At 39.1% G+C, this 27,187-nt stretch overlaps 1 protein-coding gene across 1 annotated transcript in view; it reads right to left on the reverse strand.

Annotated features, from left to right (window-relative positions):
• The window catches only part of LMNTD1 (lamin tail domain containing 1), a 442,143-nt gene that overhangs the window by 212,154 nt on the left and 202,802 nt on the right, over positions 1 to 27,187 (reverse strand). The window contains exon 8 of the transcript XR_009521169.1: positions 8,320 to 8,615. The gene's annotated coding sequence lies outside the window, so the exon portion shown is untranslated. The remainder of the gene's footprint in view (positions 1 to 8,319; positions 8,616 to 27,187) is intronic.

The raw sequence follows: 27,187 nt of genomic DNA on the forward strand, positions 1-27,187 counted from the left end.
TTGTTCCAAAATAATTTTTTAGTGATAAACTCAGATATCATATTGTTAACAAAGCTTCCAGTCGATAAGGATTCGTTTGGATAGATTTTGTGAATCATAGCCATTTGTTAGCTTAAAATTTCATGGCAGATTTCGTTACAAGAAAGTGTCAACTGAGATCCAGTATTCTCTTTTGAAAGGTGAGACTCTGGACGTGGGAATGGAAAGGAAGGCTGACATTTGCTCTATGAAGCTGTGACTTACTCTGAATGTCTACTAAAATAAAATTCATGGGCTGAAATAACATTTTACAAATATTTGTCAGCATAGTAAGTTCTGGCAGCAAAATGACGTATAATTTTCCAGGTCACTTTTTTAAAGGTGAATATAAAATCTGCCCTCAGGCGTCACCTTTTTGTTTCTCAAATATTATGATTTGTATTTCTGCAAAGATGCCTGCCAGTGACTTCAGTCACCTGAAATCCTGTAAGCACTTTAAAAATGAGCACGAAAGAACTCATTTTGCTGCAAATGCCAATCTGCTTTCTTCCTCTTTGGTTGCACAGCTTGGGTCTCTGTCTAAAGCTTCTCTGCCCAACTTTCTCTACTCGACTGTCCCTGAAGCCTAGACCTTTGTGAACCTCTGTGTCCTGGAGAATTCTACTTTCTTAGTGATCTGTGCAAATTCTGATAGCTGTTCTTCACATTGCCTAAAGACACCAGCCAGGTACATTAACCTTTACTGTTTGTAGCCTTTCAGCCTAGATTTGTGTTCCTCAACCCTGGCTGCGTGTTAGAATAACCTAGAGACATTTTTTTTTTAATGCTGATATCCAGATTCCACCCTTAGGTTCTGACTCAATTGATTGTAATGGGGATTGGTACTGTTATATTTTAAAAGCTTCCTGGCTGATTTTAAGTTCAGCCAGAAATGAAACCCATAAGTCTAAGAAATTTAGCCTTGCTGGGTCCTGAGGGACTAAAATATTGGAAATTACTTTTAACTATCATATTTACACTTTATCTTAGTATAACTTGGTTTAATAATTTTCATTTTGAAGTCATGAATAGAATGCCTGCAGTCTGCCAGACACTGCATTTTGCTAGTGATATGGAGTTGAACATACCTCCCGCTCTCATGTAGCTTTGGGTATGATTATAATATAAAGGACAATATGGACACTGAACAAGAAATCACAAGTGCAAAGAGTGATCACAACAGTCATTTACTCCTTAGGAAAGATGATTCCTCCTCACTTCATCCCTAGAACCTGGGTGTAATGAGAGATGTATTTGATAAGTGTATGTTGGGTATCTGAATGATGTTAAGACACAAAACTATTGAGTGTAACTGATTAAAAAATGTGTTTCAGTTAATAAATTCCCTATTTCAATGAAAATACATTAGCAAAGATTCTTTCACACCTTAGTGTGAATTGCTTTAATGAGACTTTCAGTTCTTCTCATCAGTCATGTAGTTATATAAGCGTTGACTTGTATAAAAAGGATAGTGGGACATCTGACTTCCTCAGAGATATTTGCCTTTAAGAATCTTTGGATTATCAGAGATCAATGGGTGTCTGGAAAGTAAAGGAAAAGAAGTAGGAAGTGAGAGGAGAGTCTACTCCAGGCGTACGCCTCTATGTGATCCTTGATCTTGACAAGCTTAGGGTCTCTGCACTGTTACTTAGAATGCTCTCATCTCCATCCATGTGTGACTGGTCCTACTTGTCATTCAGATCTCAGCTTAAGTATCACTGTTTTAATTAGGATTTATTTTAATTAGGTATGGTAAGACATGCAGACATAGAAATGATTACTATGAGGAAAGAAGATTTTTATACTTATAGGTCCTAGAAATGGAAGGCATGGCACAAAGAGACACATGGGGAAGCACCGAGGTTGGTCAGGAAACAGAAAAAGGGCGAGAGGAAAGCATGGTCCTGAGGCTTTATTGTGGTTCTCATGGGGAGGAATGGGCAAGGCAGTGTAAGCAGCTGAGTAAATTCAGGATTGGATAGTTTGAGTAACTTTGGCAGGCTTTGGGCTATAGGGGTGGTTCCTAGTTGTCTGGTACCTGGCCCTGGGGTAGTTTGGGGAAGGGAATAGTGTCCTACACTGCAGAAGCCTGATAAAAGGAGGTGATGGAGGTATGGACTCAGGTTTGCATAGCAAAGGCATGCCCCCGGGGGAGTCATCTGCTCTCTCCAGGAATTAGCTCAACCTGGGGGGCGGGGTGGGGGGCAGTCTCTCCAGGATTAGCAAGGCCCCAAGATGTCAACACATCATAAAACACAGAAAATGAGGAGCGTGACTATCCCAACCACCTCCTCAGGGAGGCTTTCCCTGATCTCCCAGGCCGATGTGCTCAGCAGTCACGCTCTATCACATCACTCCACTTTAATCGCCCCAAATACTTCACTGACATTTTCCCATTTCTATAATGGTCTGTTTCCTTTCTTCTCCCATTATAAGAATAAAAACATTGTTCATCTTGTTTACTTCTTTAACTTCAGCATTTGAAACCGGGATAGATGTAAAATATTCAATAAATATTTGTTGAATTAAATGGATGCTCTCCTCTGTTTCCCCACTTCCTCTCATTATAGCTGTCATGAGAGTCAGCACGAAATTTAACCCGTGACCATGAATTTTTCTCTCTGTCTAAAACCTTCAGAATATTGTTCCTACAGAGCCACAAAGGTCTATGGCGTAAGGGCACCAGGAGAGGAAACGGGACAGAAATGTTCTCAGCTCACACAGACCCACGGATCTGCTGCTGGCAAAGGAAAAGAGGGATGGTAACAGGGGGAAGGAATGGAACAGCCTGTGCAGTATCGCTTGAAAATTTCTGAGTTTAATTTCATCCATTCATTTTTATGCAAAACTCCATGTTGCTTACCTTCCTTGTGCCAGGAAACAAAATATTCTCCAGTTTCCCCAGAAAAGAATGTCATTAAGCACTTGTTCTATACACTCTGTGCTGGGCCTGGAAGAATACTGTTTGGGCCTCACATGTGAAGAAAGAAATGGAGGACCTAAGGTAGGCGCAGAACGTATTCAGAGGCATCTAGACAACTGCACATGTCAAAAGATGGTCAGCAAATGGACTCAATATGAAAAAAGTGAGAGTTTTACTTCCTCCACATAGGATATTCAACATATATATTTAATATTTGTTGAATGAGTGAATTTGAGGGGAGAAGAAACAAAGATCTGACCAGCACAAAACACGTGTGGAGCTAAACGCCTTCTACTTAGTTAATGAATATTAGGATAAATGTTGTAAAAACACAGTGGTTCAGTTTCTCTTATTTGTTTTCAGTGGTAAAGAAGTGGATGATTAAGAAAGCCTAGAACGTGTTTAAGGCTCCCAGCACGTTCATAGTTAATTTTAGAATCATACAAATGATATAATTCACAGTGTTTTTACATTCAGCAGCTATAGAAATAGGTCTGAATTCCCTGGGGACTGAGGGAAGTGTTGTGGTTGATATGTTTAACTCAGTTTAGATTTTTTTTTTAATGACTGGCTGCATAACAGATGTCCACAGAAATGAGAACTGAACAAGGGTTGTACAAACGTCAATAATACAAAGAAAGTAAAGGGAAGAAAAAAGAGAAGCCCCAGCTTATAACAGGGCCAGCCCAGATGAATCGCCTCAAAGGGACTTGCTCTAGTCAAGATATACAGATCTGCTCCTAATAGGCCCCAGGGACGTAGGGGGCAGGCCTCTGATGTATGAGCTGGTGCATCTTTATCTGCATATTAAATACATAAATAACCAGCAGTGCAGGGAAGAGATAGGGGGACAAATAGGAACATGACATTGAAAGAGTGTATTCATCTAGTTTTTTAACTAGTTGGCTCACAACCAGATTCACAGCACATACAGACAAAGCCTCATCTTTCTGTAGCAGGGCCTGAATCCAAAACAAAAGCAATACACAGTCCTCACCTGACCGATACAGTGCATGGAGCTGGAAAACAACTTGCAGATTACTTGTGTGACTCTCTCCTTCATTCTCAGAGAAGTGAACTAAGGCAGGTCAGGCTGACTCAGGTAACATTAGGAAGCATACGTTATTAACTACGTCGTGGTATGTAAAGGATGAACTAGACATGATATTGCTAAAAGACTTTACCTTTTAGAGGGGACGGGAGACAGATGAATAGTGAAATTCTACATAATGTGACAAGCGAAGAGATCCAGGTTTTGTACAGAATGCTGGGGAGCCCAGGTGGTGTGACAGAGAAGTGGGGAGAAGGTTCCTTCGGCTGCAAGTAGTAGAAATTCAATCCAAGACAGCTTAATTTTCCGTGCCCACCCCTGATGGTGGGGAAGGTGAGAGGGGATTTGTTAGTTCACTCTACTGCTTCTATGTCTGCATCTTGCTCCCTTTGGCATTAGTAACCTGGTGCCAGATTGCCTATTTTAGGACTAACTCAGAAACCCCATGGAAAACCACTACTACAAATTTCTCAAGGCTCCATGCGGGATCTGCCATTGGGCTATGCAGCACTCTTCCCCCATCTGCATTTCAGGGGCATCCCTGGCTGGGCCCCTGCCTCCAATTGCTCTTGAAACAAGATATTCAGCTCTGGCATTTCTATTAGATAGGCAAGTGAGAGGTTTCCTTCTCTGTTTATAAAAATCAAACAAGGTCAAAGTTTTATGACACCATACATTCACTCAAAGTTCAACAAATATTAATTGAGCCAAGTCTTGTAGGAGCCAATGCTGTCATGGCGGGAGGCGGAGGGGTGGGAGTGGGGGAAGTTTCCCTACACTCTACACCAACAAGCAGTTCTCGGACACCAGCTGAGTGTCCTACAATTCAACTCAATTCTGACACTTGTCTTCCCGGAGGTAGTGTCAGATTCCACAGGTTAAGGGTTCAATCCTACAAAACTGGCACTCCCCCGAAACAGCTATAGATCAGGGGTCCCAATGACCCCTCTCCTCAAGTTCCATTAATTTGCTAGAGCGGATCACAGAACTCAGAGAAACATCTTACTTCCCAGATTACTGTTTTATTATAAAAGGCTCTAACTCTGGAACAGCCCAGATGGAAGAGATGCATAGGATAAGGTATGTGGGAAGGGGTGCAGAGCTTCCACGCCCTTCCCCCAAATCTACACATGTTCACCAACACAGAAACTCTCAGAACCCTCTCCTTTTGGGGTTCCATGGAGGCTTCATTCCGTGGTCATGATTGATTAGGTCATTGGCCATTCGTGACTGAACTCAACCACCAGCACTTCTTCCCTCCCTCAAGATCAGGGGGTGTGGAACTGAAAGTTCCAACCCTCTAATCACATGATTGGACTCTCTGGCAACCAGCCCCCATCCTTAGGTGCTTTCCAGAAGTCACTCATTACTAACAAAAGACATTTTTTATTGCTCTCAACACTTAGGAAATTCCAATGGTTTTAGGAGCCCTGTGCCAGAACCCAGACAAAGACCAAATACATATCTCTTACTATAAATCACAAGATCACAGAAGTTGATACAGTGGCACACAGGACATGGACGTTCTGTCCTCTGGGGATGACTTTGATGGGAGGCAGCCTTGCCTGGTGGTTCAGATTAGACACTGGAACCAGACGGTCTAGGCTTGAATCCTGGCTCCCTTTCTGAAACATGAGGTAAGTTACTTTATTTCTTTTAATCTCAGTTTCTTTATTAAAAATTAAAAAAGTAATAAAATGGGAATGATATGGGACACTTCCCTGGTGGTCCAGTGGTTTTGACTCTGTGCTCCCAATGCAGGGGGCCCAGGTTCGATCCCTGGTCAGGGAACTAGATCCCGCATGCCACCACTAAGATCCCGCACGTGGCAATGAAGATCTCATGTGCCACAACTAAGACGCAGAGCAGCCAAATAAATAAATAACTAAATAAAGGGAATGATAATAGTGCCTATCTCATAGGATGACTATAAAGATTTTAAAAATTAGTCAATGTAGAGTACTTAGAAGAGGGTGAGGCTCATAGTGGCATCAACAAAGCCCACTGGGGTCCCTGGGAGGGGGGAATAAGATGGATTCTAGGTGATAAGGTCTTACCTCTTCTTTTGTGCTTGCCTGTAGGGGGCCGAGTGCAGAGGTCTTACACCTAATGTGTTGGATTAGAGTTTCCAGTACGGAACTGATGACCCTGACACCCCAACTTGGGGACACACGGAGAAGCACTGCACATGACCCCTCCATTCAAGATGGCGGCAGCAGTCTGTGTGCAGAGACGCTGCGCCCAGCGCTTGGATCTGGGGCACCATGAGCAACTCGCCCGCACGGGACCCTCGAGAGCTCTGCCCCTCCCTCCTCAGACAAGAACCCTATAAAGCAGCCCTACTGATGGTCTTTGCGGGAGCACGTGCTCTGCAGCCCGAGCCCGCACCTCTCCATTCTTTGATCAAAGAATAAAGCTTTCCTTTGCTTCTCAACTGAACTCGGTCTGGTTCTATTGGCGCAAGTGACACCAGGCAAAAGGATCCTTATTGGGGACTGACTCCAGAGGCAAGTCTAGTAACTATTATTTATTATTATTATCGAGGAGTTTGAAAGAAAGTTAGCAATTCAATCAGCAAAATAATTTTAGATAGTGATAAGTATTGTGAAGGAAATAAAACAGGACTTTGACAGAGAAAGTGATTGTGAAAGTTATGTTCGATTGGATCATCAGAGAAGTCCTCTCAAAGAGCTGATTCAAGCAGATCTGGGGAACAGCACTTCAGCCAGAAGGAGCTGCATTCCAGCCAGAAGGAGCTGCAAGAGCAAAGACCATATGGCAGGATCGTGCTTGGCATAGTCTACAAAAAGTAGGCAGGCAGTGTGGCCAATCTAGAGAAAGAGTGACAGGTGCTGAAGCCAGAGGGGTAGGCAGAGGCCAGATCATAAAAGTCTGTTGAAGACTAGAAATAGTTTCTTGTTTCTCTCAGTGAACAGATCTTACACAGAACATGGCTCCACAAGGCATGGGTAGGTGCAAACAAACGAGGTTAGAGGCTCCCTTCTGTTTTCCCAAATCCCACGTGGAGAAGAAAAGGGATAATCTCCAGCCAAAAAGGGAAGTCGAAGGGTAAGGCTTCTCGCCACTCCAGGTGGGGTACAAGCAGAGAGGGAGCGAAGGGAGGCTGGTATGGTAGCTGGAGACCGGATCTTTCCTTGTTTGTAGAGGCAGGGTCCACAGTCCACCAGGGGGGTCTACGTGTAACAGCAAACGTGTGGCTTGGAGGGTAGCCTGTTGACTCAGGCTGTGCTGAAGAGATGGCCGAGTCCCTCTATAAAGAAGGCAGGGCTTGGGGCAGAGCTACCCACATACAAGGAACTCCCGGATTCTTTTAAAATTCAGCAAAAAGCTAATCAAACTAAATTCAAACTTCAGTATTATAATCAAATTTCTTCAAGCTTTGTGATTAAGGCTTATGGAGCTTAATTAATTTAGGGGGTGACCTCCTCCCCAGAAGATTTATTACCAAGTAATATCTGGGTGAAGATGCTTCAGGTGCCATAAGTAGGGTAATCATATAATTTATCATCTAAGTCAGTACATTTCTGAGAGTGAAAGGAGGCGCTATTAACAATAACCCTAGAACAACAGTATAAGCTAAGATTGTCTTGAACAAACGAGGACCTACTAAGGAATTACGTGCCCCTTTCTGAGACAGAGACCAAGGGAAAAACTTGACATTTATTTAAATGAGGTAGGAACAGCCAGCTGCAGGCAGAGCCAGGGTTGGATTTTTCTGATTTGGGAGCTCTGGTTCCAGACTCTGCCTCTTAACCCCATGGCTTTCTGCCTGTCCGCTTTACTCCATGATCCCTAATTTTAATTATTTGCCTCCTTAGTTGCATGCTGTTGGAACCAAGGGTCTCAGGTGATAAAGTGAGTTGGCTCACCTTAAAATACTCACTGAGATTGGAACACACACCCCTCTTCCCCAAAGATGCTCAGGAAAAGAGCCACTGAAATCAGAGGGTCCTGCACTCGTCCTAAACGGGACTGCAATTCCATGGAATAAAGGAATATTAATCCTGTGTCTGCTGCATTTTGTCAACTAGGAGGAGGCATGTTATCTTCCTCAGCCTTGTTTTACTCATTTGAAGTAACAGGAAACACCATGCATTAATTATCTGGGAGGCAGACCTGTAGTTTAAAAGGTTTAAAAGGCTGTTCTGGGGTCAGATTCCTGGGTTCAGATTTTCTTGCTTACCACGTGTTAGGTGACTTCGGTGTATTACTTAACCCCTTTATGTTTCAGTTTACCCATCAGTAAGGCGGGGACAGTAGTAACACTACGCCAGAGACTGGCCAGTGTTTCACCAAACCCAATTACCTTGTCTTCTGGCCGCACACGTAGACTGTATTTCCCAGCTTCTCTTGCCAGTTGAGTGTGGCCAGATGTGCTGGCTGTTAGGATAAGAGCAGAAGTGACGGATGCCACCTTCAGGTCTGGCCAGTACAAATCTTCCAAGTGACACTCCACATTCTTGTTTTCTGGATCAAATCAGAGGATCTAACAGAGGACTCCAGGGCCGCAGGGGATGACAGAACCACAGACTGGAAGGTGTCTGCGTCTCTGAATGACCTTGTGGAAATCCTACTGCCAGGTAGGACCAATCACTTTGGACCCTGTGTAAAACAGAAATAAACCAGTGTTTATTTTATTGTGTTAAACTAGTGAGAGTTGGGGTGGGGGGTGTTTATTAAAGCATCCTGAATTATCCCAACTAGTATAAACTCTGACCTCACAGGGTTACTTCAAGCACTAAAGTATCCATAAAGTATTGGTGTAAATGTGCTCTCAGAACATAGAAGGAAAAGTATCTCCATGAATCTCTTTTTCCAAATTCTTTGTTACAGCCAGAGGGTAAGGTAGACCTCATAGGAAATCATTGTTCTCCATGTAAAGCATCTCATTGTGATTGACAACACAGCCTATCGGTACCCAAAAATGGGTGAAAGCAGATTATATAAAATGAGGAGAGCAGCAGGGAGGAAACGCAAACGTGACCTGGGGTCAAAAGTCTGTGCTCCAAGGCTCCTCTCATCCTTCCCAGAGTCCCCAGGACCTTGTCTGCAGTCAAGGCTATAGGATCTCCCAGTGTGACTGCACAGCCTTGCTGAAGATTTAAACCTTTGGGATTATTACAACCCATTGACTTTCTTTGGGGTAGGTTCAGGCTCGTTGGTGGTACCCTGTGACTCCTATAACAAGTGGGCTGAGAGAGGACTTTAAAAGTTAGGAAACTGATGATATTATATAGAATCAGAGATGTATGCTTAGGAATGGAAATTATTCTTGAGAGATGTTTAGATTTTTCCTTTGAAAATCTTTTATTACTGCTATAAAGTCCAAGTCCCAGAAAAACTTCAGAGATACAAGTCAGCAAGTAATCAATTAGGATTCTACCCAATAGGAAGATTTTGAACAAAAGAAAGACTAGCGACTTGATAGCTGACTTGTATATTTAATTGTTTCTACACACCCTGCCAAGTTTTCTCTAGACTAATATTGGCAAATAAATCTCTTATATCTTGATTTTACTTTTTTCCAGTTCACCTTCAAGCTCTTGAGATGTTGTGCTCCAACATCATCACTCACCATCTTGTATCTCTAACGATATCACAAATCTTTTTTATGATATAGCATTGTCAGCAGATATACTGCTTGATGACACAGAGAATACTTCATAGCCTTGTACATAAATAAGCCTATCGGTTCACAGATATTCATACACCCACAGAAACCTCTCACCATTGGAAAATTTCCAGTGTACCAAAATGTGTCTGAAGTAGGAAACGCCTGAGAAAAAGCCCATTATAAAAGCTCATAACTATCCTACAGATATAATCCCAAGGAAGCCATGGTCACTTGGCTCAGTCCCAGAAGGCTGTTACATTCAAAAATATATAATTCAGATAGGACGTCCGATGTTTATGTACACATTTCAACATCTTTAGAGAGGATACAAGTACATAAATGACAAAACTCATTAAAATCCTCTCTTTCCCTATTTTATAATGCCTCAAGTCTCTGGAAACCTTCCACTTTCCTTCCTCAGAAGAACTGATTATGTTTCTACATCGTTCCTTCCAAAAGTTCATCATTTCTTCCCAGAGTCCCCTACCAAAGGATATATACCTTGTCTACAGACCCCTGGACACGAGGGCTCTTCTGTGCTTTTCTTTTCTGTCAAAAACCCATCCGCTTTGCTTTTGGCCTATCTTATCTTCATTCCATCATAAAAGCCCCAAGAATTGCCTGGAATTGGTGGAGCCTTCCTTCATGTGCATGAAAGATAGGGAACTGAGCAGGCCAAGCCAGAACCTTCCTCATATGTTAATTACATTTGTCCCATCACACCTATTAAGTATAAGGCAGTCAAATGATGACCTAAATGTGTACATGTTGTACAGGCTCATTTCCAAAGAGCATTCTAATCCAAAAGCAATGCTTTGTAGAAAATGGAGACAACCATTTGCCTCTGGTAAATGATTCAAGAAAGTCTGACATGATAGCACCGTCTCTCAAAAGGCTTCACCCAGCTGAGCTTTACATGACATTAAAAGTCCCCGTCTGTCGCCTAGGAAAAGAAGAATAGCTTATTCTCCTACTGGGATTAAATTAAAAGATGCAGCCGTTCCATCATATTTAGCAGCACTGCTATATAACACACAAAAGCTTCTGCGGCACTGATTGAAAGAAGAAAATATCATCTGGCTGGTGGAAAGGATCTGTAACTAAAACAAAAGTATTCTCACCCTTGACTAAACATTTACTGTCAACAATCTGTCTTTTGTATGTGCCCGGGAAAACAACACTCCCAAACACACAAATGTTCTATTCATAATAAATCTGCTTTAAGGAATGATTACCTAGGAATATATATATATATTTTTTTACCTTTTAAGCTAAATTCTTTATAAATGAACATCGGGATAAATATACCTCCCCCAGTAGAGGAGGTCCACAGGCCACTTATGTGGCTGATTTTCAAAGGAGAAAAAAAGAAAGGAAGAGGGATGATTTTCTTAGCCCTTATCATGCTCATTATGTTGTGCACTATTTCTACAAATAGGTTTCATTGATCCAAAATTAACTGTCTAGGATTTTTACCCTAGGCTTCAACTAAATGAAGGGCATAGGCCTGATTTTCCTCGTGCATGTGTAAGAGCCTTGCTGTGGACAAGGAATCTCTTTTCAAAAATTGGATCAAGTTCATCCAATATAGCTGTTGTTTACAACAACACAGCTTCTCTTTGGATTTTAAGTCTTATTTATGTAAGATCCAAATGTTGGGTAACCTCGGATAAAACACTTGTCTTCCTTGTAACAATATAAATAAAATGTTTCTTTGAACAATAGATAAACATTTTTTTGCTTTACTTCTTAAGCTGTTAGTACCTGCAAAAAGGAGAAATTCCGATCTAAAGTACGTTATTGTTACTTACACAATGTTATATGTCAACTGTATCTCAACAAAGGTGGAAAAAAATGTTAACGTTTTTGCTATTTAGAAAATCGTGATTATAATTTATAATTATCTCAGTTTAAATCTTTCTTATACATTGTTGAAGTGTTTTCTTTGCGAAATAAATCAGGAAAGAAACAGAAAAAACTGTGAAAAACCAATTTCATGAATATTGTTCTAATTTTCTTATTTTCCAATAGCTTGAGACAGTATTCCAAATCTCATTAATTTCTCTTAATGTTAACTATTTCTATATAAAATGGGGAAGTTGTTTGTTACAGGTAAAAGAGAAAAATCTAATTATATATTGTACTTAAGAACTTCTTAATTTTGAGGTTTGCTATTCTGTAACCCTATTTTTCATGTACCATTTAAAATTCCTCTGGAAGAATCAACATTGTGAAAATGACTCTACTACCCAAAGCAATCTACAGATTCAATGCAATCCCTATCAAACTACCACTGGCACTTTTCACAGAACTAGAACAAAAAATTTCACAATTTGTATGGAAACACAAAAGACCCCAAATAGCCAAAGCAATCTTGAGAAGGAAAAACGGAGATGGAGGAATCAGACTCCCTGACTTCAAACTATATTACAAAGCTACAGTAATCAAGACAGTATGGTACTGGCACAAAAACAGAAAGATAGATCAATGGAACAGAATAGAAATCCCAGAGATAAACCCACTCACATATGGTCACCTTATCTCTCTTTTTTCTTTTTGCAGTACGCGGGTCTCTCACTGTTGTGGCCTCTCCCGTTGCGGAGCACAGGCTCCGGACGCGCAGGCTCAGCGGCCATGGCTCACGGGCCCAGCTGCTCTGCGGCATGTGGGATTTTCCCGGACTGGGGCACGAACCCGTGTCCCCTGCATCGGCAGGCGGACTCTCAACCACTGCGCCACCAGGGAAGCCCAGTGATGTTATCTTTGATAGAGGAGGCAGGAATGTACAGTGGAGAAAGGACAGCCTCTTCAGTAAGTGGTGCTGGGAAAACTGGACAGGTACATGTAAAAGTATGAGATTAGATCACTCCCTAACACCATACACAAAAATAAGCTCAAAATGGATTAAAGACCTAAATGTAAGGCCAGAAACTATCAAACTCTTAGAGGAAAACATAGGCAGAACACTCTATGACATAAATCACAGCAAGATCCTTTTTGACCCACTTCCTAGAGAAATGGAAATAAAAACAAAAATAAACAAATGGGACCTAATGAAACATCAAAGCTTTTGCACAGCAAAGGAAACCATAAACAAGACCAAAAGACAGCCCTCAGTATGGGAGAAAATATTTGCAAATCAAGCAACTGACAAAGGATTAATCTCCAAAATTTATAAGCAGCTCATGCAGCTCAATAACAAAAAAACAAACAACCCAATCCAAAAATGAGCAGAAGACCTAAATAGACATTTCTCCAAAGAAGATATACAGACTGCCAACAAACACATGAAAGAATGCTCAACATCATTAACCATTAGAGGAATGCAAATTAAAACTACAATGAGATATCATCTCACACCAGTCAGAATGGCCATCATCAAAAAATCTAGAAACAATAAATGCTGGAGACGGTGTGGAGAAAAGGGAACACTCTTGCACTGCTGGTAGGAATGTGAATTGGTACAGCCACTATGGAGAACAGTATGGAGGTTCCTTAAAAAACTACATATAGAACTACCATATGACCCAGCAATCCCACTACTGGACATATACCCTGAGAAAACCATAATTCAAACCATAATTCAGCTCTATTTACAATAGCCCGGAGTTGGAAACTACATATAGAACTACCATATGACCCAGCAATCCCACTACTGGACATATACCCTGAGAAAACCATAATTCAAACCATAATTCAGCTCTATTTACAATAGCCCGGAGATGGAAACAACCTAAGCGTCCATCATCGCATGAATGGATAAAGAAGATGTGGCACATATATACAATGGAATATTACTCAGCCATAAAAAGAAACGAAATTGAGCTATTTGTAATGAGGTGGATAGACCTAGAGTCTGTCATACAGAGTGAAGTAAGTCACAAAGAGAAAGACAAATACCGTATGCTAACACATATATATGGAATTTAAGAAAAAAAAATGTCATGAAGAACCTAGGGGTAAGACAGGAATAAAGACACAGTCCTACTGGAGAATGGACTTGAGGATATGGGGAGCGGGAAGGGTAAGCTGTGACAAAGCGAGAGAGGCATGGACATATATACACTACCAAACGTAAGGTAGATAGCTAGTGGGAAGCAGCCGCATAGCACAGGGAGATCAGCTTTGTGACCGCCTGGAGGGGTGGGATAGGGAGGGTGGGAGGGAAGGAGACGCAAGAGGGAAGAGATATGGGAACATATGTATATGTATAACTGATTCACTTTGTTATGAAGCAGAAACTAACACACCATTGTAAAGCAATTATACTCCAACGAAGATGTAAAAATAATAATAATAAAGAATTAAAATAAAATTCCTAATATTTTTTGTGAGCCTTTTAAATCACATTATCTGATTTATTTTTGCTTCTTAGAAAGGAGGGCTTTTACCCATTTACTTTGTTACTTATTGCCCCAGCATGTCAAAATCACACCCATTGATACTTAATAAAATTATCTGAAGATAAATTACAAACCATATATGCTGCTCACATTGTAATGAGATGAACAGAGGAATAAACTTGGGTTATCCCTCCAAGTCCTACATTTGGATTGTGCAAGGCTTCCATTAGAATAGTGGATACAGTCTGGAGCCTCACATGCAAAGAAGACAGAGTTCTGGAAGCAATCCTGAAGGAAAATGACAAACATGTTCAATTACTGGAAAATGGACCAGATGGGGAAAGCAACTGCTCTTGCATAGTGTAGAGAAGAGTTTGTTCACACATGGTTTCCAAGCACATGAAGGGTAGTTATCAAGAGGAAGATAGTTATTCATCCTCCTCTCCTCTCCTCTCCTCTCTTTCTCGAAAAGACTCAAGAAAATATTTACTGAAAATAATTGTATATAAATTTTTTAAAAAATGTTTTGACCAGAGGCTGAGTCAGGTCAAATTTATCACTGGCATTGTTTTAATAAATTAAAAAAATTTTTTTCACTCTTCTCAAAAATTTTTTATTTTATATTGCAGCATAGTTGATTGCAGAATAGTTGATTAATGTTGTGTTAAGTTTCAGGTGTACAGCAAAGGAATTCAGTTATCCATATACAACTATCTATTCTTTTTCAAATTCTTTTCCCATTTAGGTTATTAGAGAATATTGAGGACAGTTCCCTGTGCTATACAATAGGTCCTTGTGGGTTATCTATTTAAATATAGCAGTGTGTACATGTCAATCCCAAACTCCCAATCTATCCCTCTCCCCTCTTCCCCCTGGTAACCACAAATTCCTTCTCTAAGTCTGGGTTTCTGTTTTGTAAATAAGTTCATTTGTATCATTTTTTTTTTAGATTCTGCATATGAGCAATATCATATGATATGTGTCTTTCTCTGACTTACTTCACTTAGTATGATAATCTCCAGGTCCATCCACGTTGCTGCAAATGGCATTATTTCATGTTTTTAATGGCTTAAAATTCCATTGTGTACATGTACCACATCTTCTTTATCCATTCATCTGTCGACGGACATTTATTTAGGTTGCTTCCATATCTTGGCTATTGTAAACAGTGCTGCAATGAATATTGGGGTGCATGTATCCATTCGAACCATGGTTTTCTCTGGATAAATGCCCAGGAGTGGGACTGCTGGATCATATGGTAGCTCTGTTTTTAGTTTTTTAAGCAACCTCCATACTGTTCTCCATAGTGGCTGTACCAATTTACCTTCCTACCAACAGTGTAGGAGGGTTCCCTTTTCTCCACACCCTCTCCAGCATTTGTTGTTTGTAGACTTTTTGATCATGGCCATTCTGACTGTTGTGAGGTAGTGCCTCATTGTAGTTTAGACTTAGTTACAGGATACAAAATTAATACACAGAAATCTGTTGCATTTCTATACAGTAACAATAAAAGATCCGAAAGAGAAATTAAGAAACAATCCCATTTACCATCATATAAAAAAGAATAAAATACCTAAGCATAAACTTACCTGAGGAGGCAAAAGACCTGTACACCAAAAACTATAAGATGCTGATGAAAGAAAGTGAAGATGACACAAACAGATGGAAAGATATACCATGTTCTTAGACTGGAAGAATCAATATGTCAAAATGACTATACTATGCAAGGCAATTTACAGATTCAATGCAATCCCTATCAAATTACCAATGGCATTTTTTACAGAACTAGAACAAAAAAATCCTTAAAATTTGTATGGAGATGCAAAAGACCCCGAATAGCCAAAGAAATCTTGAGAAAGATAAAAGGAGCTGGAGCAATCAGGATCCCTGACTTCAGGCTATACTACAAAACTACAGTCATCCGCAAGAGGGAAGAAATATGGGAACATATGTATATGTATAACTGATTCACTTTGTCATAAAGCAGAAACGAACACACCACTGTAAAGCAATTATACTCCAATAAAGATGTAAAAAAAAAAAACTATAGTCATCAAAACATTATGGTACTGGCATAAAAACAGAAATATAGATCAATGGAACAAGATAGAAAGCCCAGAAATAAACCTACGCACTTATGATCAATTAATCTACGACAAAGGAGGCAAGACTATATAATGGAGAAAAGACAGTCTCTTCTATAAATGGTGCTGGGAAAACTGGACAGCTACATGTAAAAAAATGAAATTAGAACATTCTTTAACACCATACACAAAAAAAACTAAAAATGGATTAAAGACCTAAATGTAAGACTGGATACTATAAAATCCTTAGAAGAAAACCTAGACAGAACACCCTTTGACATAAATCGCACCAAAATCTTTTTCGATCCGTCTCCTAGAGTAATGGAAATAAAAAGAAAAATAAACAAATGGGACCTAATTTGTTTGCTTTTGCACAGCAAAGGAAACCATAAACAAAACAAAAAGACAACCCACAGAATGGGAAAAAATATTTGTAAATGATGCAACCGACAAGAGATTAATCTCCAAAATATACAGAGAGCTCATGCAGCTCAATATCAAAAAAAACAAAAAACCCAGTCAAAAAATGGGCAGAAGACCTAAATAGACATTTCTCCAAAGAAGTCATACAGATGGCCAAGAGGCACATGAAAAGATGCTCAACACCACTAATTATTAGAGAAATGTATGTCATTGGCTTTTTGTACTTCTTTACCAATTCAGCAACCCCAATCTTCTCATTCTGTAAGGCGCCAAAGACTCTTGCTATTTTTTTTTTTGCCTTCCCTATCAAATCTATCTCAATAAAAGATCTGATAAAGTAATTCGTATTATGGTAAGTAACTTAGATTAGTAACACTTAAACATATTACTCTTCAATTCAAGGCAAGGAACATTTTCAGAGCTCTCACTGAGAATCAGGCTTTGTTTTGTACATACTATCCAAAAGCTTCCAGAGCTTGTTTTTTTTTAGCCATTTTTAAAATTGAAATATAGCTAATGTACAATGTTGTGTTAGTTTCAGGTATACAGCAAAGTGATTCATATATCTGCTTTTTCATATTATTTTTCCATTATAGGTTATTACAAGATATTGAATATAGTTCCCTGTGCTATACAGTAGGTCCTTGTTATTTACCTGTTTTCTATATAGTAGTGTGTATAAGTTAAGTTCATATGTATATGAACTTCCTGTTGCCTGAGGAGCTCTGAGCCCAGGGCCCAGCATCGTGAAGTTCTCTGTGGAGTTAGGAGGACCACTGCTTCTACTTGTTTCCTTGATTTGGGTGTGTTCTGGGCAAGAGCCAGTGTTGGTGGAATGTAGCTGTTTTAATTTTGGGGCTATGGCTAAAAGAACACTATTTTATAAAGATGAATTGGTAGGTCCTGTGAATAATTTCTGGGACCTGGATGTCTGGCAATTCAAGTGCAACCAGATGAACTTGAATTTGATTATCCTGTCAATTTGGAATTGAAATACAGGTTTTCTATGATGGAGCTGTCATTCATTCCTGGCTTACCTATAAACCAAATAATTTCTGCTGAACTCCATTTGGAGTGTACAGTTTCCAGCTCCTGTGTCTCATCTGATGGATCCTCTAATAACACTGAAAGAATTAATAGCTTAATCAAATCCCCACCTGCTCAACACTGGTTCTTGATACAATACAGATACCAGGCTATGCCCACTTCAGAGAACTCTGGTCAATGTCTTTCTATGGACCACACAATTACTCCCTTCCAAGGAATTTGACTCTTCCTTTCCTGTATGAACTTTAGAAGCTTGTGCTCTTGGACATCCAGCAGCAACACAGAAGTAACCCAATTTAATGATGTCATGTGGCATTTCATTTTTATATATTTACATATATTTCATTCATTTTAATCTATTGTCATCCCCTTAAGAAGAGGCCATTTGTGTTTTTAACTTTCAACATGGCCAAAAACCATTAAATAAAACTTGACATATTTTATTGTTTAAAAAAAATGAGCTTGGTTTTTAGAGGCAAACTTGCCTACATTTGAAAAAGAGAGAGAAAGCCTTGAGCCAAAGGAGCATAACCTTTGTTGCTACGTAGCATATATATAGTGGTCATGAAACTACTGAATGCTATGCATGTGTCCCCATCTATAAAAGCAGTATTCTTAACCTCACAGATTAAATGGTTAAATGAAATGATGTATGTAAAATGTTGATTTTGTTGCTATTGTTTTTATCTTTACACCACCTTCTAGGTTCAGAAACACTTAGAAGAATATACGTGACCTTTCTATCCAAAAAGTCAACACAGGAAAAGGAAAAGAGAATGATGCAAGCATAGGTAAGTTTTCCTAACAGGCAAAGTAGGGTTATAAAAGTACATATAACAGTAACATTAATAGTAAATACCATTTTAAGCACTTGCTAGGCACCAAGCACTATGCTAATTGCTTAAGATTATTTTCTTGAATCCACACAAATCCTAGGAAATAAACATTATTACCATTCCTTTTTTATAAGTCAGAGTGACTGAGGCTCAGTCCCCAAGGTGACACAGCTAGTAACTGATGGGGCTGGGATTAAACTCAAACTATCTGGCTGCTTAGTCTATACTTAAGTGTATAGTTTCCTTTCCCTGGATCTAACGCTCAGTAAATATAGATCACCCTCTGTTGCTACTCATCTCTGATGTGATTTAATTAATTGGATTAAGATATATGTATTTTCTGAGCACTGGACTTTGAATACTATGTACAAGTTTAGTTAAAATAAGTTGTCTTGATTTTATTTATGTTGTCTCTTTGAGTGTATACCTACTTTATTATTTTTTAAACAAATTGAAACTTACAGAAAAATTTCAAAAGCTGTATAAAAACTTTTATTTTTTATGTTAAATTAAACTTTATTTTTTATGTTAAATTAAAATTAAATTTTAATTTAACAGTTTGCTGCTGATATGATATGATAATCCCCAAATACTTTATTGGGAATTTCCTCAGGTAAGATTATTCTCCCATACATAATCACAATAAACCATCAAACTAAGGAAATTACATTGATGCACTACAAAAAACAAATCTCCAGACCCCAATGGAGTTTTGCAAATTGTCCCAATAATTTTTTTTTGCGGTACGTGGGCCTCTCACTATTGTGGCCTCTCCCGTTGCGGAGCACAGGCTCCAGACGCGCAGGCTCAGTGGCCATGGCTCATGGGCCCAGCCGCTCCGCGGCACGTGGGATCCTCCCGGACTGGGCACGAATCCGTGTCCCCTGCATCAGCAGGCGGACTCTCAACCACTGCGCCACCAGGGAAGCCCCACCAATAATTTTTTTTAAAGAAGAAGGATCCAGTCCAGAATCACATGCTGCATTTAGTTGCCATGTCATCTAGAGAGTTCCTCAGTCTTTCCTGGATTTTCATAATCTTGACACTTTTGAAGATTCTAGGTGGTCCATTGTTTTGTAGAATACTCCTCAGTTTGGGTTTGTCCAATGTTTCCTCCTGATTAGATTTAGATTCTTTGGCAGGAACATCATGGAAGTGATGCTGTGCTCTTCACATTGCATCCTATCCATGTCTACTTGTCCCATCACTGGTGATGTGAAATCACTTGATTAAGGTGTCTGCCAGAATTCTCCTCTGTGAAGCTACTCTTTTCCCCTTTGAAATTAATAAGCATTTTGTGAAAAAGTACTTTGAAACTATATAAATATTACATTCTTTATCAAACTATCAACTTTTTCATTTATTTATATCAGTATGGACTCATGGATATAAATAACTAATGGATTCATTAGTTTTAATCCATTACTATAAATATTTATTCTGATGCTCAAATTGTCACAGGTTTGGCCTGGGAGCTCCTTCAATCTGGTCTATATCCTTTTTTTATTTTTAAATATGACTTTTTAAAAGAGCATTTCAAGGTTTACAGAAAAATTGAGGAGAAAGTTCAGGGATTTCCCACATACCCCCTGCCCCACACATGCACAGTCTCCCCCATTATCAACATCCCTCCCCCACAGTACATGACTGTCTATGTCCTTATGACATGTCTCCATTATTCTTTGAGCCCATCCTTGTTTCTGGCACATAAATGTGTGCCAGATTCATTTAATACTCTTCCAGCCCTGAACCTGGGATCAGGAGTTTTTTCAAGATGCCCTGTTTCTTTTTAGTAGAGAATGGTCCTTAGAAACGGAGATATTTGTGTTAGGCGTACTCCTTATGAATCCATACGCACATATTTACTTCTATATCTAGCTCCATACTTTGAAAAGCATGAGTTCAAACAGCTATTTCCAATTCCAATCCAATACCATACACTCCTTCTTGTTTTCTCTTTTCATCTTTGTACTCCCTCTTCATTGCTGGTGTGGAACCTAGCTGCCATTATCTTTAATGTATTTCTTATTTGATCAATCCTTCATGTATAACCAATCTCTCATTATTACCACTGCCTCTCCCCTCTGCTGGCACAGATGTCCTCACCCCAAAACTCCAAACCAGGCTCCCCTCATACACATTCCCCCCTCACTCTGTTTGGACCGTGACACCATGCTCTAGACATTCTAGTACCACCTGCCCACCCCAATTCCCCTACTTTGCTCAACCCAATTTAATGAAATTTGGACAGAATTGTTTGGGAAGAGGAAATAAATGAATGCACAGTCCTTGAACATGTTCATCAAACCACGCAATTCTTTTAATTTGTGGGTTTACTGAAAAAGAATTAGTTCTAAGATAATTCATCCTAAGCTACAATAATTTATGTTGGGCTCAGAGTAAGAGAAACTGATTTTATTCTCTCTTTTCTAACTGCAACAGGTAAACATTTCCAGTGGATCTCTTAACTTTTCCTATGAAAAGAACCCTTAAAACCACTCAGCAGGCATAACTCATTCACCGTGTCAGTGGTTCTTAAACTTTTTGGAATCATTGAACACATTGGGGATTCTGAAGAAAAATTTGAATCCTTTCATCACTTAAATGTTTGCATCCAGGAACCTTAACTTTGCTTAACTTGTAACAGTTCATTACATACTTACTATATGCTATGGCTCCTCTGACTCTGCTAGATGCTGAGGATACAACAAATTGAAAATAATGCCAGAAGATTCACAGGCAACGTACTACAAACCGCTCTTCTTTATGAAAGGACTTTGGAATACTTCAAGATGACTCCATATTAAAAGGACTTCTACCAAATTCAGAGGGAATAACTTGCACATTGAGTCAGTCGTGCCATTTATGTATAGAAGCAAATCTTAACATATCAACTTCTAAATCATGGATGGGCATAAACATATGAAATATACTCAACCTCATAAGTAATGAGGAAAATGCACCTTAAAATCACAAGGTATGATTACTCACCTAACACATTAGCAAAAATTAAGAGCCTGACAACACCAATGTTGGCAAGATTGTGGATCGATGGAAACTTCTTACATACTGTTTGTGAGAGTCTAAATCGGTACAACCACTTTTGAAAACAATTTGACATTTTTAGTAAAGGTGAAGATGTATAAACTATAAAACACCAATTCCACTCCTACCTGTGTGTATACCCTAAAGAAAATCACAATATACAAGAATATGTGTGGCAGCATTGTTTGCACTACCAGAACAATGGAAACAAACCAAAAGTCCTTCAGTGAAAGAATGAATGAATAAATGTGATGAGATAACATATAGTAGTGAAAATGACTGATTTGCAGCTGAACAACATGGATGAACCTTACAAACATGAAGTTGAGTAAAAAAAAATCTGAGAAGTAGTCATGTGGTAAAAATCCATTAATATAAATTTTAAAAAAATGAATCTGTTGTTTGATAATACTTGTTTACGTAGTAAAAAGAAAAACCCAAATTCAAGATTGTAATTACCTTGGGGGGAAGAGGCTGAAATCAGATTGGGTAGAGGCCCACAGAAGACTTCAAAGATATTTGTAATGGAATTTGTATTTCTTATGTTAATGGCCAATATACAGATGTCAATTTTAATATTTTAAAATTCTTAATTTTTTATACACATGTAAAATATTCTTTTCTTGTTATTAAATATGTAATTTTTAAAAGTTAAAAACAAAGGAGCTGCCTTCTTGAGGTTCATTGCACCATTATAATTTCTACAGGTAATTATTTTATTGCTTGGAGGAATGAATATTCTAAGGCCAAATATATATGAATTTTTAGACGTTCTTCTTCTTAACCTATTTTTCAGGTAGATAGTTTAACCCCTTCTGCAGGTGAAGAAACAGATTCACAATGTGTAAATTATGGCCCCAGGGTCTTCTGGATGAGTAGAGGTAAGGTGAGAATTTGAAACAGTCTTTCTAATTCTAGGGTCTGTGCTCTTTCTGCTCTACCAAATGCTACAAAAGGTTCCCACATAAATTATCTCATTTGATCCTCTCAACAGTTTTCCAGGTGAGGCATTGATATCTTCATAGGTAAAATGAGTAAACTCAGAAGGATTAAATGGCTTTCCCATAGTCTTGGAATACAAGAATTTAAGTCCAAGTCTTTTGACTCCTCAATTCAGTGATTTACTGACCAAGAAGACTGTCATCTTCCCAATGATAATTCTAGAATAATTGAGGGAGGGGGAGGATTTAAATTAACTTGTAATACCATAATCGAACCTCCAGTTATCTAATTAAAATCTTCTGCATCATTTTAGTTTTCTTCTCTCTAATATAAATAACCTCAGTAGGGCTTCCCTGGTGGCGCAGTGGTTGAGAGTCCGCCTGCAGATGCAGGGGACACGGGTTCGTGCCCAGGTCCGGGAAGATCCCACATGCCGCGGAGTGGCTGGGCCCATGAGCCATGGCCGCTGAGCCTGTGCTCCGCAATGGGAGAGGCCACAACAGTGAGAGGCCCGCGTACCGCAAAAAAAAATAATAATAATAACCTCAGTAACATTTACCAAGAACTATTTTACATTCCAATAGCCTCATAAGTACTGACTAATTTTCTTAGTTCCCAGGTGCCTAGCTCACATGTCCTGTTTTCTAGAATGGGAAGCCCAGTCAGATAAGTTAAATGATTTGCTCAAGATCACAGAGAGTTCTCCGCAGTCATACCTTCTAACTGCCAGGTCCATGCCCTCATAATCTAAATTGACTTTGCTTAGCAGTGAAAGAAAATTCCTACTTATTTCTTTATGTCCACCTCAACCTCTAGCTTATTTATTTCACCCCATGTGGCTTCCAGTACTTTGTTCCGTCAGCCTTAAGGAACTCTTAATCTCTGACAGCCAGACAGTCAAGAGTGCAGAGGGCACATTCTACCTCAGAGTGCTATTTTGGTTCAACTTGAACGGTGAGATCTTGCAAAGGTTGTCATTGTTATGATTCTTACTTTTTGATAATTTACTTTTAACACAAAATAATTCATGTAAAAAATAAAACAAACCCCACCCTGGTATTGAGGTATAGCAATGGGAATTATATTTTCTTTTCTCTGAAACACTGGTCACTTAAAATCAGTAAATAATAAAGTGACACTGGTCACGTCAAGTGATAAACTTTATAGGACATTTCAATTGGTGGTTCTCTTTTAATTTTACTTGATTTGTATAAATTTTATTAATTCGTATAAATGTAGAGGAATTAAATGTTGCCATAGCTCAAGGAAGCAAGTAGGGCATTTTGTGGGGTCCAAGGTGTGGAGATGTATGAGATGGGAGAATGCAGAAAGCTGATGATAATTTTTTTTACTTGATTGGGGGAATCAGGATATACACATCTGTTGGTTCATCAGTCAATCAACTGCTCAGTTCATTGATGTACACGCAGATAGACAAACATGCAAATATTCACATACAAAGAGTAGCTACAGACATGTACTGACATACAACAGTTGGAAAATGCAAAACAAATCTCCCATTTTTAACACTGCAATTTAAATCTAATGAAGATGCTGTTTAAGTTGGTCTGGAACCTAGTATTTACATTATGCTTTACTCCAAGTGTCTAATATTAAGAAGGCTGAGCTGTTATTCTAATGTTAATGACAGGAAAAATTCTGAGTGAGACTAGGTACCAAGTGCTAAGTGTATTTTACATATGTTCTTTTTTTTAATCCTCAAAACTTTCATAGGAGATAAGTACTGCTATTATCCTTGGCATTTATTCAGCAGAGGAAGCTTCAACAGTTTAAATGCCCAAGGTCATAGAGCCAGCAAGTGTGGAACTTAGATTCAAATACATGTCCTCTGGCCTCTCAGTTGATTGCTCTCTGCTGTGCCATGCTGCCCCAGCAGCACCGACCTTCTTCTTTAACACAGAACACTCTGATTCTATTCTGGTCAGACAAATGCTTTCCTGTTTCTAAGTGGAATAACTTGTGTTCTGTATTTTCTAGAGAAGGAATGGTGATGTTGGGGAAAAGAGGGAATTCTGCCTTGTGAGGAACTGCTTAGAAATTTTCCAGACCATGTCATGGGAATAGCTTAACCCCAGACCCAAGACACTTAGGTGAGTCAGGATGGATGTTTTCGAAGAGGAAAGGGTCAGAGAAATATTTCATACAGTCATTGTCCTTTACGGATCCTCTGGCCTCAGAGAGTGCAGAACAATAAGGTCTGCCAAACAGATATGAGGGCAAAGCTCACCGTGTGCTAGCTTTCTCCAGACACTAAAATGAACATCAAAGACAGCTTTGAAGTTCAAAAGAAGAAGTCACAAAGACAACCTGAGGGTTTGTGAACCTGTGAAGGGCGTTGTTTCCTTGGCAGTACTGCTAGGTTTTGAAAGGAGAGAATAAAGGGAGAGGTTACTGAGAAAACAGAGTACCTAGGCTTCACTTGATCATCCCATAAAATGGCAAATTTCATGAAGATACCCAGGATCTAGAACTTTGGGTTCTTTACTATCTGCCTAAAGCCTAGTTCAGAGCAGGTACTAAATAAATAATAAATCATCCATATACTCAATTATATGTATTAATATTGATCCATTGAATGATTGACGGAGCACCTACTATGTGCTCTATTCTAAGGGCTAGAGATACAGAAGAGAATAAACCAAAGACCCTGCTCTAATGAAATAAACAAATCAATATAAATATATGTTAAGTGGTATAAGTGCTAATAAGAAAAATAAAACAGAGTAAGGAGAAAGGGAATGAAGAATAACAGAGTAAGGTACTAGATACAGATAGAGTGTGATCAAGAAAGACCTCTCAGGACTTCCCTTGGTGGCACAGTGGTTAAGACTCGCGCTCCCAATGCAGGGGGCCCGGGTTGAATCCCTGGTCAGGGAACTAGATCCCACATGCATGCTGCAAGTAAGAGTTCGCATGCCAAAACGAAGGAGCCCGTGAGCCACAACTAAGGAGCCTGCCTGCTGCAACTAAGACCCAGCGCAATCAAATAAATAAATAAATATTTTAAAAAAGAAAAGAAAAGAAAGACCTCTCTAACAGACTTGTGGTTGCCAAGGGGTAGGGGGGTGGGGGAGGGATGGATTGGGAGTTTGGGATTAGCAGATGCAAACCATTATATATGAGATGGATAAACAAAAAGGTCCTACTGTATAGCACAGGGAACTATGTTAAATATCCTGTAATAAGCCTTAACGGAAAAGAAAAAAGTTTCCAATGAAAATTTAGTGTCCATATTGAGATATACTGTGTCAAATATACACTAGGTTTCAAAGCTTCAGTACAAAAGAGTAAAGTGTCTCATTAAAACTTTTTATATTGATTACATGTTTAAATGATACTATTTTGGCTATATTGGGTTAATAAAATGTTATTAAAACTTAACAAAAAAAAAAGACCTCTCTACTAAGGGGCATTTAAACAGAGAGATTTCAAGGAATTGAAGGAGTCAAAGTACAGATATGGAATAACAATCTAACATAATCAATTAATAATTTTAATTTCCTAATCCCAATGCCTCCAATTCCCATTTGCTTGAGTGCAGAAAGTGCAGTCTCCCTCCCAGGAACATCTAGGAATGACCAGGTGCATTGCCATGTGTTCTTGAATTAGACTTGGTCATTGGCTTAATAGCCTGCTACATACATATAACCACATTTTATCATTTTTGGTATCAACTAGTGCGTACAATTCCTTTTCTGCCTGTTGGTCATTTTCCTAAAAGGTAAATGGAAGAAGAGACTATTTCCAGATTCCTACATCGAAGGGAGCTTCTATACTATTACATATAATTGAAATGAAATTTGAAGTTTCTACTACAACCAGAACTGTTTCAAGCTGTCCTAATGAGGTACTGGAGAAGCTGTCACATATTTAATCATATGGATAATTCAAGTATGGACCACCATCATTGGCTGCCACTGACCAGGCTAACTTACATGAGGATTTTGCCACAACTTCAGTCTAAGGGTCAGAAGTACAATGCCCTAGGGCATGAGAGTAATAGTTGTTCAGTGGGGCCATCATGGGAGTGGGTGACCTGGAGAATCAGTAGACAAGCAGTCAAGTTCTCCATAACTTTTTCAGTATTCATGGGTATGATCAATCCTTATTTGATTCAAATCTAGCAAACATTTATTTAGCACTTTCTCTATGCAAGATACCTACGCTAGGTGTATAAGGGGTTTGTAATTTTAAAGAATGTAACTCTTTATCTCATTGTGCCTCTAGCTGCAGCTACTGTCCTTTCACAGAGCTTACTCATGTCATGGATTTTATAGTACAAATGTAATGCACATGTGTTGTTTGAATTATGTAAACAGTTGCGTTTATAAATGTGGAATGTTGTTGAGAGACAGTTGGCCCTGTTAACAGACTCACTCCCAATTCTCTTCTTTAATGTTCAACATTTCCACATTATACTTGATCTATATGAAATTCTATGTTTAACAGCTTTTCCCCCAAGTGGCTTGTTTTTAAGTGCCAGATGTTAGATGCATTCAGCTATAAGAGAATGTATAAAAGTCAGTGTAGAAACTGGCACCCAGATAGCTTTGTTCGCTTATTTAAATGTTCAAGAAAGACTTCGTTCATCTAGGAAGAATTTACTAGAACTTATTTGATAGGCGCATATTATCAACAACTCATCTCAATGTTTCTCATCTTCACATGATGAGCAGATGAGGACAATGTTTCAATTGAAAAACTCTCTCATTCCAATAGTAAGAGGACGTGGTTCCCAGGCTCTGCCTCATTGTGGGAAGGTGTTTGGGAGGACAAAGGGGACATAGATAATATTTCACAGCATGATGATAGAGAAGAA

Source organism: Delphinus delphis, chromosome 11 (assembly GCF_949987515.2).
Source record: "Delphinus delphis chromosome 11, mDelDel1.2, whole genome shotgun sequence".
Taxonomy (NCBI): Eukaryota; Metazoa; Chordata; class Mammalia; order Artiodactyla; family Delphinidae; genus Delphinus; species Delphinus delphis.